The sequence below is a fragment of the Schistocerca americana genome, chromosome X, assembly GCF_021461395.2.
Source record: "Schistocerca americana isolate TAMUIC-IGC-003095 chromosome X, iqSchAmer2.1, whole genome shotgun sequence".
Classification (NCBI taxonomy): Eukaryota; Metazoa; Arthropoda; class Insecta; order Orthoptera; family Acrididae; genus Schistocerca; species Schistocerca americana.
The window spans coordinates 219,153,044-219,165,895 of NC_060130.1; the positions used below are offsets into that span (position 1 = coordinate 219,153,044).

Sequence of the window (12,852 nt, forward strand, 5' to 3'; positions counted from 1 at the left end):
TAGCAGAAATATTTATAAGTAACCTAGAAGACAAAATCCTGAATTCCAATCACCACCTCCTCAAAAATATCATCTACTACTACAGATATGTAGATGATACCATAATTTTAATCAAAGGCACTAAAGATGACATCAGTGAGTTGAATCAGTTTTTCAACAACTCCCATGAAAGCATAAAATTCACCTACCACAACACATACCACAATCCACAACTCCTCTTGCCACCCCGCAGCACACAAAATGGCAACATACCTGTACATGATTAATAGAGCTATCCAACTACCACTCTCAGAAGATAAATCTGACCAAGAATTTGAAATAATAAAACCAACAGCTATTGAAAATGGCTATAACAGCTCCATAGTAGACACTCTAAAATCCTCAATAATGGCAAAGCAATCACAACACAAATAACAAAAAGAGAATAACATCTTCCATACAATCCCCTTTCTGGGTAACATTTCATACCAAACTGACAACGTCTTTAAACGGAAAGGCATAAGCATATCCTTTACAACAGACAACAAGATTGGACAGAAGTTACCCCACAACATCGGCACTCGAAACCCACTTCATCACACAGGTGTGTACAAAATTGAATGTTTGGACTGTGACTGCTTCTACATAGGCCAGACAGGCAGATCATTTGAGATTAGGTGCAAGGAACACATGGCAGCACTAAAAAACAAAAAATACCACACATCAGCAATAGCTACCCACCTGCACGAAACAAAACACCATGTTAACAACACAAGTATTAGCATCCTACACATCCAACCAAAAGGCAGAAAACTAGACATCCTTGAAACACTCCAAATATACAAACACCAAATGAAACAACCAGAATCCATCTTAAATGACAAAAATGACAATATTTACAATAGCATCATCTCGGTTTTCAGCAACTGCCTACACTCTTAAAAATACACACACACACACACACACACACACACACACACACACACACACACACACACACACACACGTACACACACCCACACATGTGCACACATCCTAATATTTACCATAAATCTTGACAGCAGCCAAGAGTACAAGAGATTGACCTCATTCACAGCTAATTGATCACACCAACAGCTTGTACCTCTTGTCAGCTTAAAACTGTATGTATACATCAACTACTGGCACAAATGGATATCTATCTGCATATTTTATAGCATTAACCAGTGTATTACCCCAACCTTTAGGCAGCTAATATATGCAACATGTAATCTTAAGACTCCTTGCCATGTAAATGTTTGCTCTCATTTAATCACTCTCTCTCTCTCTCTCTCTCTCTCTCTCTCTCTCTTTCTCTCTCTCTTTCTTCAAAGAGTGTCATCTTTGTTTGATTTTACTGCTGTAGCCAATATGATCATTGTAATTCAAGCCTGTAACATTTCATCTAATTGTTATTAGCAAGTATGAAGTTTAATCCATTTTAACATTTCACCTGATTCTATAAACGAGTACGAATGTTTAGCTGTTTTAACCTTTCAAAATTGGATTTATATACCACCTGAAGTACACACACATATATTCGACCTCAAAACAAACACCTCCAAATGCTTTAAACGATTATTCTGTAGTAATGTTGTTACGATGTATATTCTTTGGTTCAAAAATGGCTCTGAGCACTATGGGACTTAACATCTTAGGTCATCAGTCCCCTAGAACTTAGAACTACTTAAACCTAACTAACCTAAGGACATCACACACATCCATGCCCGAGGCAGGATTCGAACCTGCGACCGTAGCGGTCGCGCGGTTCCGGACTGCAGCGCCTTGAACCGCACGGCCACCACGGCCGGCTGTATATTCTTTGCACTTTGCGATTATGTCTTCTCTTCTGCTGTACGAACCTTGCACCCAGCTGATTCCAGACGCCATTTTTGTTTACAAATGTGGCAGTATACATGTGAAGTGTTACGACAGAAAAGGGAACCTGTGACCACTGGAGGTACTCTAGTTTACTTATTAAAGTTTACCATTAGATATCAGTTTAATTTTTTGTCAAAAGTTATCCAAAACCATATTCTGAAATAGTGTCTTGTTTCTCCACTAGGCAGTGCCACAAGTTCCTCCAAAATCGTAACACAACATACACACATATGTAATACTAACTAATGTAAATCCACCAGATGATGGAGGTTTAAACCTTCGAAACGCGTCGTGGAAAAAATAAAACGGTGACTGGTAACAGTAAACTTGTTGTTTCATTTAATAACTGTCTTAGATATCTAAGAACCAGTGTGTAAATAACAGTGAAAATGGTAGCCTTTATTTGGGTTATTCTGGTCGTCCGTAATTAGCATCCTGCTTTGAAAATTCTCGTTACATTGGATTGAGAAGTCAGTTTTGTTCCAAGGCCTTGCACGTATGTCAGCTGAGTTTGCGGTAAGGGAAACAGGAACCGGCATTCCGTCACGAGTGCAATAAAACGACCTGCTCTCTCCAGTGCAAACGCTCGTCCACGGGCACCAGTGAATGGCAGTTAACACCGGCGAGTTGTTCGAAAATATCGGTTCGCTTACATTCGAACCGCTGTCAACGAGAGTAGCCGAGCGGTTCTAGGTTCGAATCCTGCCTCGGGATGGATGTGTGTGATGTTCTTATGTCAGTTAGGTTTAAGTAGTTCTACGTTCTAGGGGACTGATGACCTCAGATGTTAAGTCCCATAGTGCTCAGAGCCATTTGAACCATTTTTTGAACGACCCACACCATTAAACAGCCTACATCACCTTGAACAGTCCCCTGCTGACATGCAGGGTCCATGGATTCATGATGTTGTCTCCATACCCGTACACGACCATCCGCTCAACACAATTTGAAACACAATTCGTCCGACCAGGCAACATGTTTCCAGTCATTAACAGTCCTATGTCGGTGTTGAGGGGCCCAGGCGAGGCGTAAAGCTTTGTTTCGTGAAGTCATCAGGGGTTTACGAGTGGGCCTTCAGCTCCAAAAGCCCTTATCGATGACGGCTCGTTGAATGGTTCGCACGTTGACACTTGCTGATGGCCCAGCATTGAAATCTGCAGCAATTTGCGGAAGAGCTGCACTTCTGTCACGTTAAACGATTTCTTCAGTCGTCGTTGGTCCCGTTCTTGCAGAATCCCTTCCCGGCTGTAGCGATGTCGGATATTTGATGTTTTACGGGATTCCTGATATTCAGGGTACACTCATGAAATATTCGTACGGGGAAAACCCCACTTCATCGCTACCTCGGAAATTCTGTGTCCCATCGGTCGTGCTCCGTCTATAACACCACGTTCAAACTGACTTAAATCTTGATCACCTACCATTGTTGCAGCATTAACAGATCTAACAACTGCGCAGACCTACAGTACAGTTAGCAATGATACCGCAGCAAACACTGACACTCCACTGTCGTTGATGAGCAACTTGGCGAATCCAGTGGGGATTTCTCACAGACCAGTAGTGCATGTTCCGCAGATTCACATTACCATGATTTGTAAATGAAGCCTCGTTCGTAAACAACATATTGCATAGGAATACTCGATTACCTTGCAACTGCTGAAGTACAAAACGACAGAATGCAATACGAGATTCATAGTCATTTCCGTACAGTTCTTGGTGCAGTGAGATATGGAACGGATGAAACCGATTCCGATGCAAGATTCTGCACACACTACTGTCGCTTATTCCTACACCTCGTACTCCCACCTGAGGATTGTGCGCTACAGCAGTCAGAACAGCAATTTCGTTTCCATTGCCAGTCGCTGGAGTTGTACGTTGACGTTTTGTGGGAGCCCAGCTTCCTGTTTCCGTGAGTGTCTTGCAGATGTTGCCAATGGTTCGACGTGACGGACACCGCCGATCTAGGTAGCGTTCAGCATACAGTGTCACAGTTGCGGTTGCATTTCTATGACATTCGCCATACATTAAAATAATCTACATCTACATGCTTACTCTGCAATTCACATTTAAGTGCTTGGTAGAGGGTTCATCGAACCACAATCATACTATCTCCCTACCATTCCACTCCCGAACAGTGCGCGGGAAAAACGAACACCTAAATCTTTCTGTTCGAGCTCTGATTTCTCTTATTTTATTTTGATCATCATTCCTACCTATGTAGGTTGGGTTCAATAAAATATTTTCGCATTCGGAAGAGAAAGTTGGTGACTGAAATTTCGTAAATAGACCTCGCCGCGGTGAAAAACGTCTTTGCTTTAATGACTTCCATCCCAACTCGCGTATCATATCTGCCACACTCTCTCCCCTATTACGTGATAATACAAAACGAGCTGCCCTTTTTTGCACCCTTTCGATATCCTCCGTCAGTCCCACCTGGTAAGGATCCCACACCGAGCAGCAATATTCTAACAGAGGACGAACGAGTGTAGTGTAAGCTGTCTCTTTAGTGGACTTGTTGCATCTTCTAAGTGTCCTGCCAATGAAACGCAACCGTTGGCTCGCCTTCCCCACAGTATTATCTATGTGGTCTTTCCAACTGAAGTTGTTCGTAATTTTTACACCCAGGTACTTAGTTGAATTGACAGCCTTGAGAATTGTACTATTTATCGAGTAATCGAATTCCAACGGATTTCTTTTGGAACTCATGTGGGTCACCTCACACTTTTCGTTATTTAGCATCAACTGCCACACCATACAGCAATCTTTTCTAAATCGCTTTGCAACTGATACTGGTCTTCGGATGACCTTACTAGACGGTAAATTACAGCATCATCTGCGAACAACCTAAGAGAACTGCTCGGATTGTCACCCAGGTCATTCATATAGATCAGGAACAGCAGAGGTCCCAGGACGCTTCCCTGGGGAACACCCGATATCACTTCGCGTTTGTTTCTGGTGGATTTGGAAGAAACGGTATTGAGCCTAGCTACAACGACCTTGTGATCACTAATCCCTGTATCAGTCGTGATGCTCTCTATTAGCTCTGGATTGTTTGTGGCTAGGAGGTTAAGTGTGTTTTCGCAACCATTTACAATTCGCGTGGGTTCGTGGACTAACTGCTCGAAATAATTTTCGGAGAAAGCATTTAGGACAATCTCGGAAGATGTCTTCTGCCTACCACCGGTTTTGAACAAGTATTTTTGCCAACATATCGAGGGAAGGTTGAAGTCCCCACCAACTATAACCGTATGAGTGGGATATTTATTTGTTATGAGACTCAAATTTTCTCTGAACTGTTCAGCAACTATATCATCGGAGTCTGGGGGTCGGTAGAAGGAGCCAATTATTAACTTAGTTCGGCTGTTAAGTATAACCTCCACCCATACCAATTCGTACGGAGCATCTACTTCGACTTCACTACAATATAAACCACTACTGACAGACACAAACACTCCACCACCAATTCTGCCTAATCTATCTTTCCTGAACACCGTCTGAGACTTCGTAAAAATTTCTGCAGAACTTATTTCAGGCTTTAGCCAGCTTTCTCTACCTATAACGATTTCAGCTTCTGTGCTGTCTATTAGCGCTTGAAGCTCAGGGACTTTCCCAGCAAAACAACAACAATTTACAACTACAATTCCGACTGGTCCTTGATCCAAGCACGTCCTGTATTTGCCATGCACCCTTTGAGATTGCAGCCCACCCCGTGCTTTCCCGAGGCCTTCTAACCTAAAAAACCGCCCAGTCCACGCCACACAGCCTCCGCTACCCGTGTAGCCGCCAGCTGAGTGTAGTGAACTCCTGACCTATTCAGCGGAACCCGAAACCCCACCACCCTATGGCGCAAGTCAAGGAATCTGCAGCCAATAATAAATAATATCTAGTTTTTCTTCATTACTTAAGGCCGGCATATCGACTAGATGACGGCAAATGTAACAAGCCACAAGAAAACAGGTTTTAATGTGGCAACGAATGTGAATTAGGTTACAGTATGAGAGCAGTTCAGCAGACCAGATTAGGAGACACTTGAACACTGAAGGTAGAGCGTGCCGTGGTGATATTGGTATGTTTACGGCAGGATACAGGCGCCAGTGCAGGCAACCCCTGCTCTGAGCACAGTACTACGTGCGATACTTTACGTCAGAAACTGCGACGCCGTTGCTATCCTTTACAAGCCACATATTTCAAGACTTATGAGGTTTAGAAACGTGAAACCAAGTGTGTTTCCACTAATTGTACCTCTAGTTGTCATTTCGCAACAATAAACATTATGCGTAGGACACCCATCATTCTGATACTGCATTATTTGACACATTGTAAGAGGTGGACCGGTTCAAGTAACGTACAGCTAAAGAAGGGACAAAACTGTCCGCCTTTAGGAGTGCCATCAATGAAATATGGCCCAATGATGTGTTATCATACTATACCACACCATACATTAACACTCCATTGACGTAGTACGTCAATCGCATCACGATTACCGCCAGCGTGAGGTGCACGCTCGAGTCTCAGGACGTGCGCTAGCTGTGCGATTCATTTATTTAAAGTGTCAACTTCGCTTCGCACTTTCTCGGGATGTAATTGACGTATTGCGATGCAACCAACGCCATTATTTATGTGATTTTTCATGCTATTGATTGCATACGAAATAATAGAGAATGTCCATTTAAAAATACACAAGTTTATATTGAAAATAGTATTTGGTTACGTTTTAAAATTTCGTATAGCATTTGGTTTCCTAAGCCCCTACCGTACGTTCATGCTGGTGAAAACCGTTTTTGAATATCTATTGTTGTTCCAGAGATATTTTAGGTGACAGAGTTAGGTGAGACACCCTGTATAATAGAAACAAGAATGGACATGCAGTGCACCAAATACACTGAGGTGAAAAGGGTCATGGAATACCTCCTAATTTCGAGTCGGACCTCATTTCACCCTACGTAGTGCAGCAACTCGTCATCACATGGACTCAACAAGTTGTCGGAAGTCCCCTGCAGAAGTATTGAGCCATGCTGCGTGTGTAGCTGTATAATAGCGAAAGTGTTGTCGATGTTGGATTTTGTGCACGAACTGACATCTCGATTATCTCCCATAATTGTTCAATGGGATTCATGTCGGGCGATCTGGGTGGCCAGATCATTCGTTCGGACTGTCCAGATTTTTCTTCAAAACAGTCGCGAACAATTGTGGCCCACTGACACGGCGCATTGCTATCCATAAAAATTCTGTCGTTGTTTGGGAACATAGCCGAACGTAACCATATCCCACCAATGATCTGTTCAGTTGAGCCAGAGGACCCAGCCCATTCCATGCAAACAAATCCCACACCATCATGGCACACGTTGCACAATGCCTTGTTGACAACTTGGGTCCATCTTTTCGTGGGGTGTGCTCCACACTCGAATCCTACCACCAGCTCTTACCGACAGAAATCGGGACTCGTCTGACCAGCCCACAGTTTTCCAGTCGTCTAGGGTCCAACCTATAGCGTCACGATCTCAGGCGATGTCGTGCTGTTAACAAAGGCCCTATCGTCGGTCGTCTGCTGCCTTAGCCCACTAACACTAAATTTCACCGCACTGTCCTAACGGATACGTTCTGATTTCTGCGATTATTTCACTCATTGTTGCTTGTAGGTGAGCATAGACAACTCTGCTCAAATCCCGCTGCCCTCTGTCGTTCAGTGAAGGTCGACAGCCACTGCGTTGTTCGTAGTGAGAGGTAATGCCTGAAATTTGGTATTCACGGCACACTCTTGACACTTGGATCACCTGAGTACAAATGACAGCTATGCCAATGCACTGCCCTTTATATCTTGTGTAAGCGGTATTATCGCCATTTGTATATGCGCATATCGCTGTCTCATGACTTTTTCACACACACACACACACACACACACACCTCATGTACGTGAGATGTTAAGCCTTTGTATTGTCATAATTTTCTGTTATTTGTTTCATGAAAATTACATCTGGCAAACACCAAGAGAAGAGGACATCAACTGGAATGAACAAGAAGAAAAATTGTAAAAGAAACAGAACTGGATAATGATATATAACTTTCAATAATTGTGTCTACACTACGCTGTAAAACAAAATGGTAAATATTGTACTCTCTAGTTTTTCCTTCCCTGAAGATAGAGTGGTTTCATATGTGATGTTTACTCATTCCAAATGGGCTCTAGTTGGTAGACGCATTTTTAAAAATTTCTGCAATAGTAGATAACTTGAACAATAATATCTCAGTTGCGTAAAATGGCTGAACTCATTTGGTGACTACATGTAACTGCTGAGAGACGTTTTGTTGTTTAATTTCAGTAATCTCTTATTAAAGAACATTGTTATTCAGCAAACTGAATCATTTATGTGCTGATACTGAATTGGATTAAGTGACTTAACTTACATAATTTCGGTGAATCCGAAACTTTACATGAAATGTGAGATGAATAGCAAAAAGGGATCTCTTGCTGGAGAAGTAAATTTTTCGGCAAATGCAAAAACATCATAATGACTAAGATATCCATTTCCGTTTTTTGGCGAATTTTAATAATTTACTTTAATCTGTACATGCTTTTATCGATCTGAATGTTTTCAATAAGGATAGAAGCTGAAGTAATGAATTAAAATTTGTCCCAGGGTAACTACTACACCGCCCTGGCAGTGTAGCTAACTCAGTTGCACAAATTACTCTACTCCAATGCCCTGCCTAACATAAACTTCAATTCACACTTGAGCCCATCTTGATTTTCCTGATTTGGTAGCTGAGGTATTTTGTGCAGCAGTGTTACCCACAATGCCAGGGTGGTGTAGTGGTCAACACATCTGCCTAATATGCGGAAGACCTGGGTTCCATCCCCAGCCTCCGCACAAGTTTTAAATCATTACTTCAGCTGCTATCGTTACCAAAGATTACGTTGAGACTCAATATGTCTACAGGAAAATGTAATTCTATGAGATCAATAGATTCGAAAGTTGTTGGTCATTGATTCTTTCTAATGACATTGTTCACTCCTTTTGGATTCAGTCTTCTTGTTATTGATAAGGGAAAATAACTTTGATCCTTTCAAAATCTCACCGCTGTATATGCAATGCTTCACAGAATAGCATCTCCTAATTGTAGAGGCATATTATGGAGCACAGAGTAGTTTTGTATAAAAGACAAACATTTTGTCATTACAATAATGCCAGCGCAGACAAATGGTTCATTTTATTTTAAGTTATAAATGTTTTCAAATGTTGCCAATTTGCAGTTGACTATAACATAGAATAAAAATACCAATATTTTTCCAAAAGAAAGCAGCACAGGGTTCAGTAATTTCTCTCAGTTTGGGTCAGTTTACTTCTTTTTACATTTATGTACACGAGACGTGCTGTAGGACGCAGGGTTTGACCACATAATATACAGGGTGTCCCAGCTATCTCGTCCACCCAAAATATCTCTGGAACAATAACAGCTATTGGAAAACGACTTTCATCGGTATCAATGTATGGCTGGGGCCCATGAATGTACATATTGAGCCTCAGGACGTGCGATAGCAGCGCATGTCGGGTGTTTCAAGCGTCAACTTCGCGTCTCAATATCTCGGGATGTAATGGGAATATTGCGATGCAATTAACGCCATTGTGTATGTACTTTGTCATGCTATGGGTTGCTGAAGAAAAAATATAGGAGGTCCATTTAAAAAAACATAAGTTTGTGTTAAAAAACACATATGCTTTCGTTTTAGAATGTTTCCAAATGTGTACATTCATGGGCCCCTGCCCTACATTGATACCGGTGAAAGTCGTTTTACAATAGCTGTTATTGTTCCAGAGATATTTTGGGTGGACAAGATAGCTGGGACACCCTGTATAATGTTGACTTAAAAGCTCTATACCATTTGACAAAGGACATTTTAAGGACAAAATATATGCAGAATTTGTATCTTAAATATCTCCAATTAAACAATGTTAATAAAATGGAACTTTAAAATGCATTGTCTCAAAATACCTCTTTTCCATCGCAGTGTGTAATAACTCACTCAAATTTAGAGATAGAAACCCATTTCTTTTACAAATTGTTCAGAATTTAATGTCAAACGTAAAAATTACAATAACTCAAAATACAAAATTTTCGACAAGAGGTCCCTTTTTGCTTTCCGTAAGAATTTAGTGCTAATGAGAGCCAGTACACTGACACAGCTATACATGATGTAAGCACTTCATCTCAGGAAACTGAATCGCCTGCTGAAAGCGAAGTAATTGATCACTATCCAAGTACAATATACAAACACTACACTGCTTAAGAATTGAATGGAGAAGGTAAAGCAAATGTCTACAGGAATGTCTACTACAAGTGGAATATCAACTTAGCGTAATGAACAAGACGAATTCTGTAACAAAACGTCCACTAGAAACAATGAGCTCCATAACGAAATTTCTTCACATATAACAATCTTAGCCAACACTTTGTCAATTTTAACTTTACAGCAGAATGTTACGAAAACTGAATCGACAAATTTGTCTGTGCTATGCAGCACGTTAACTTCCACAATCACTTTTCTGGAAGATGCATACAAGGTCCTTCCCAACACAATGAGAAAATTGCCTGACGAACAACATCAAACCAAAGAGTCTCTTCGCAAGCTAGATTCAAAGGTAGAAAATTTCACTGCAGAGCATGAAGCTAAGATTAATCTCCAATTTGACACACAAAGAGATAGTTTCGAGAAAGATAATTCCGAAAGTTTTCAAACAGGCAAAGCCGTATTAATGAAAGACTGAATTCAGAATTGCCGAGTTTTGTTCAAAGGACGGTTAAAGAGGTATTATCACAAGGAGGAACTTCAGGAGAAACCATTAACATAGAGTCAAATCAAATGAAAAATCTGTGGAAAAAGACTTGCCAAAGTAATAGGAAACGTAGCTTTGCGTCCAAGAAAGGCTCAACAAAAAGGTCTTTAATCCGGAACCCTTTAATAGCTGACAGGAAAGCTTTTGCAAATACTTTGAAAAATACCTAAATAAAACAAGATACCGAGATAAGATCATATCTAACCGGGATGTTTTCGCATGTTATTGGCTATATTGCCGCTTGATCTAAGGGACAAATTGGTCGATGTACCTGTAAACAAAGTGGAAGATTTTATGTCCGTGCTGGACTCGCTTGACTTTGTACAAGAGGATGGTAAACTGAATAATAGTACCAATAACTTTACAACACACCCTATTCCACCATAAAGGCCATCGCATAACCATGGCGGACAAGAGAGCATCGACTAAATTACCTCACGCAGCCAGGACCTCCTGTCATGTGCAGTCCACAGCAGATTGACTGTGGTCCACCAAATTCACATAAAAAGAAATGGAATGATAACTGCTATCATCCAGGATATTACGGTAGTGGTAATGGACATGGGCCAAATCATAACAACCACTAAGGCAAGAATAGGAATTCCCACTTGGAGAATCACAATCAACTACCCATGCACAATAATAATAACATGCAGAAGGTTCCTGCACAGAGCTGCACAGCTGAAGATGATTGGTGGACACAGAGCCCCACTGGAAAAATTACTGATGTGTGGCAGACGAGCAATCTGCTAATACAGGGCCAATAAACCAAGTCGGACCGCACTGTGCCCTGAAATGCTGGCTGACAGATGGGACGGGGGCCAATGAAGACAATACAGTAATGTACCTATCTTTCCTCTAATTATGCATAGCGTAGCTATTTCTGCTTACCCAATTTTCACTTAGTGTCAGTCTCATTTTTTACGCATCGTCTTCCTTTTCTCCTGCTTCTTTTACTGAATTTTATATTTTTTCTTTAATCAATTAAATTTACTATCTCCTGTGATATCCTAGGATTCCTCCAAGGGCTTGGGGTTTTACCTATATGATCCTCTGCTGCCTTCACTGTTTCATCTCTGAAAGCTACCCATTCATCTTCTACTGTATTTCTTTCTCCTGGCTCAGTCAACCGTCCCTAGTGCTCCCTTTGTAACTCGCAACTTGTGATACTTTCAATTTATCCAAAACCCCTCTACATGACTTCTCATCTTTTTGCCAATTCTCCAGTTTTAGTCTACAGTGCATATCCAATACATTACACTCAGCGTCCTTATCGCCACATGGAAATGTCTTACACTTTCAATTCTGGATGTGCCTGACTGATCGATCTAATGTTGCACGCTCCGAATCGTAGAATATCAGTATTGTTTATCCTCGTGATGACATCCTCCTAAGTAGTCCCCATTCAGAGATCCGAATGGAGGACGTTCCACGCTCTGGAATATTTTACCCAAAGGATCCGTCATCATATAACCATATCATAGGAGAAAATAAAATCAGTAGTTTCAAAGTCCCCCCCCCCCCTCCTCCCCCCATGAACCATGGACCTTGCTGTTGGTGGGGAGGCTTGCGTGCCTCAGCGATACAGATAGCAGTACCATAGGTGCAACCACAACGGAGGGGTATCTGTTGAGAGGCCAGACAAATGTGCGGTTCCTGAAGAGGGGCAGCAGCCTTTTCAGTAGTTGCAGGGGCAACAGTTTGGATGATTGACTGCTCTGGCTTTGTAACATTAACCAAAATGGCCTTGCTGTGCTGGTACTGAGAACGGCTGAAAGCAAGGAGAAACTACGGCCGTTATTTTTCCCGAGGGCATGCAGCTTTACTGTATGGGTAAATGATGATGGCGTCCGCTTGGGTAAACTATTCCGGAGGTAAAATAGTCCCCCATTCGGATCTCCAGGCAGGGACTACTCAGGAGGACGTTGTTATCAGGAGAAAGAAAAATGGCGTTCTACGGGTCGGAGCGTGGGATGTCAGATCCTTTAATCGGGCAGGTAGGTTAGAAAATTTAAAAAGGGGAACTGATAGGTTAAAGTTAGATATAGTGGGAATTAGTGAAGTTCGGTGCCAGGAGGAACAAGACTTCTGGTCAGGTGAATACAGATTTATAATGCAAAATCAAATAGGGATAATGCAA

General features: G+C 41.6%; 1 non-coding gene across 1 annotated transcript; it reads left to right on the forward strand.

The window, feature by feature from the left end:
• Window positions 1-8,675: 8,675 nt before the first annotated feature.
• Trnai-aau lies at window positions 8,676-8,747 on the forward strand. Its single transcript has one exon. It is a non-coding gene; the product is annotated as a tRNA-Ile (tRNA).
• The last annotated feature ends 4,105 nt before the right edge of the window (window positions 8,748-12,852 follow it).